Below are 3,935 nucleotides of genomic sequence, written 5' to 3' on the forward strand. Positions count from 1 at the left end.
CTTGAAGACGACGTCTCTTAATCCAAAATAGAGGCTAAGGTGAGCTGAGGAAAGGGCAGCGTAAGCAAATGTGTATAAGCCCAGTAAAGCATAACCAAGGCAAGGCTAGGGCCATCTTTGACTGGTTAGTCTGATGGGCCAGCCATGAACGGATTTACCCTTGGCCTCTAGGTATATTGAAACTGCATGAGTTCACTGGAGTAGAGCACGGTTCGCTGAAATCGGCATAGGTTAGATGCCATTGATGGAACATGATAAGCCTGTATTTATCTGTGCGTCCGTAAGGGCTAAGCATGTAACAGAGTATGGGTAAAGAAAGACCTGAGAAGCAAAGGCTGAGTCTGCAAGTACGTGACCCGCTTTAAATCGAATTAAATTAAAGAAACACAAATCGATTAAAGAAGGAGGCGGCTTTAAGCATAGAGTTTAATTGGGTCGGATAAAGGGTAAACAGCCTGTCTTTCGTAAAATTGTGGCGGTATGGAAGTATGGAGATCTGGAAATAAATTCCTACAAGCCAGGCTCTGTGGACTGGTAACTAGTCTTGGCCAGCTTAGCATAAGCCCTTAATCTATGCGTGCATCGGAGCTATCTCTTTTTTGCTGCGAAGCGGATGTAGCGTTTTGACTTTACTGGTTACGGTTGCCTGCTTTTTGCCGTAACGTGGGCCACGCGGTAAGTGGCCTGAGGCAAGCAAAAAGCTTAGGAAAATGAACCGAACTCTCAATCCAAAATCTGGTGCTATGGACGCTTACGCATAGACTATAAATGCCCCTCATCCCTAAGCGCCTGCAGACGCGTTACAGGGGCGGGCCTCCGGAAACGCATTCGAGCCGTATGAAGGGAAACTTTCACGTACGGATCCGTTGGGGGGAAAGCTCGACAAAGGGGCCTATCTATCCTAACCGGGAGTATGCTGGGATTTATGAAAAGCAGCACCTTACGATGTTCATGACTAATCGGATTCCGACATACTAGTGGGTACTAGGGGAGATTGCTACGATCGTTATTGTATCTGTATTGAAGAGATGTGAGAAAGTATTTGAATCATTGTACAACGTCTCAATGAAATGCCCAGCGGCACAATTAAAGCTGATGATCGTAAGCTATGTCCTTTATCATGACCTTAAATGAAAAAATCCATGGAATCTCTAATTCACCATTTTAAACCTTATACAGAAGGGGTTTTTGTACCAGCTTTTTCTATTTATACTGCAGCTGAAGCACCTAAAGGAGAATTTGGTGTGTTCTTAGTCAGTAATGGAACCAATCGTCCCTATCGTTGTAAAATAAGAGCACCTGGCTTTGCTCATTTATAAGGACTCGATTTTATGTTCAAAAATCACATGCCAGCAGATGTGGTCATCATCATCGGTACTCAAGATACTGTGTCCGGAGAGGCAGATAGATAATACAATACACACAAAAAAGAAGAAAAAAAGACAAAGATGAAGGTGACGGAGGCTCCAGTGCAGGTAGTAGTAGTATTATGGTAAGTACGGGTTTGAAGGAACTGGTTCCTGAACCAGACACGGTGATATGTGAAGTTATCTATTAGTTCCATTTACAGGGTGTAGTCAAACCAATTACTGTCGATCGACGCGGTGTCGGTCGACACGGCATGATCAAATCCCGTGGTAACCCTAATCCTGTATCACCTGTGCCGGATTCTGTATCTAACGTTTCCATTCCTATATCTAACGTATCCGATCCTATATCGTCTACGTCAGATAGTTTATTGCCTGTACCTAAACCATTATCATCGGACAATTCTTTATTTGCAGCTGAGGATCAATCAAAAGAGAAATCCTCAGCCCTAAAAACAAATACATTTCAATTTTCTTCATCTTTACCCCAAGCATCGAAACCAATTGCTTCTTTGCCAATTGCTTCTTGTTTTTCTTCTACAGCTTCTTCGTTGAGTATACAAAGTACTCCTCCTATAGTAAATTCAGTAATAAGTACTAATTTATCAAGCCTAAAACTATTGTTATTAAAAGTAGTAAGTTTATTTTCATTAATATTTCATATAATAAATAATAGTTATTTAAGTTCAATAAATGAACTTAGTTTAATTAACAATTTTAATAGTGATTTAATTACAATTAATATACCTATTATTTATAGTATAGTAATAGCATTAATAGTATCATACATATTAAATTATAAAACAATGGCAAATAAGAAGTTACTATTAAAAATTTTACTTCAAGTGTTAATAACTTTTGTTTTTGTATATTTTGTTTTTGATTACTACAATATAAACTTTTTTAATAAGATTGAATCAATACCGTATCACGTAGATGAGCCTGAAACTTCTACAATAAAGCTAGACGAATCATCAGTATGGTATAAAAACCCAAAAGTTATTGTTTTGTTAGGAATAGTAGTAGCAGTAGCTGTAGCAGCAGTTGTTTACTATTTTAATGGAATTGATCCCAGTTCAACAGTATCTCAAGATATTTCAAGTTACACGGAATCTCAAGTTCTTGAAAATGTTAACTCTTCACAAGTATCATTAGGTGAAATAATATCGGAAAGGGTAAATTCTAATGAATTTCAATTATAAATAATAAATAGAACCTCAGAGGAAATATTATCTGATATTGTAGCTGCAGGAGATGTAGCCCGAATACAATTAGAACAATTAGGTAGAAATTCTACAGAAGTACTATTTAATATTGCAGCAGCTCAAATGCAATTAGAAGTTTTAGGTAGAACTTCAGATGAAATGCTATCTGATATTGCAACAGCAGGAAATGCAGCCCGGGTACAACTAGAACAAATAGGTATTGAACCTAACTACAACCAAGTGCATAATAATATTGATAGGATAATAGTTTTAATGAAAGGTATAGTTTACCTTATTAGTTTAAAATGGATATTTAATCACAATTTAACACCTAATGTAAATTCAGTTGTAAATTCAGTTCTTTCTAATGAAAGGCCACTTTTGTTTAATTCAAATATATCTACTACAAATTCAATATCAACTCAAACTGAAAATTCAATATCAACCCAAACTGAAGATTCAATATCTACCCAAACTGAAGATTCCTTTCATCAAGCATATAATATAGAAAATGTCTTAGGGAGAATGCACCAATTCTATAATGAAGCTATGTCATTAAGCGAGGATTCAGTTGAAGAGATACAGGGACGTCGTGATCTATTGGGTATTTCGGAGATACGGGATATAGACTCTACAACGCTATCTTTAGTAACTGAGGTTTCAAACACCAATAACTCTTTAATAACTTGTACAGATCAATCTCCAGTAACAGTAACAGTAACTGAGGTTTCAAACACTAATAACTCTTCAATAACAACTATCCCCTACAGTTTAACCAATCAAACTCCAGTAACAATAATAGAGAATCCAAACACCGATAACTCTTTAGTAACTTGTACAGATCAATCTCCAGTAACAGAGGTTTCAAACTAAACTCTTCAGTAACTAATGTACCCTACACTTTAACCTCAACTGAGATGTCTACCCCGATACAATTAGATGATGGCGAAAATGAAGAATAAATGATAGTTTCATTGTAATACAGTCTAGGCCCAGCTGTCCAAAACGCTATCCACTCGCAAGAGTGGATACGCACCGCTCTAGACGGCAGTACCAGGAAACCGGAAGATAACGTGGTTTGCTTGCTTGAAATCAACGATTCGACCACTAAATGTAAATGATTTCTCTATCACGGGATAAAGTGCCATTTGTTCTTGCTTGGGCGTATATAAAATGCTCGGGGAAAAAAAACCTCCTAAAGAGGGAAAAATGCCCCGGAGGTCCTAGTGTGTTCACACACATCACTGTACCACATGTATATGGTAACAAATCCCCCTTGGAGTGATGCGGTGAACGAGAGCTGGCACATGAGTAAAGGGAATTTCCATGCCTTGAGGACATGATCAATCCACAAAGGGGAGTA

At 37.8% G+C, this 3,935-nt stretch overlaps 1 pseudogene; it reads left to right on the plus strand.

Moving 5' to 3' along the window:
* The first annotated feature begins 430 nt into the window (after positions 1-430).
* On the plus strand, positions 431-3,632 carry LOC147423901 (uncharacterized; annotated as a pseudogene).
* Positions 3,633-3,935: the final 303 nt, after the last annotated feature.

This window comes from Adiantum capillus-veneris, chromosome 26 (assembly GCF_014529385.1).
Source record: "Adiantum capillus-veneris isolate H3 chromosome 26, ASM1452938v2, whole genome shotgun sequence".
NCBI lineage: Eukaryota > Viridiplantae > Streptophyta > Polypodiopsida > Polypodiales > Pteridaceae > Adiantum > Adiantum capillus-veneris.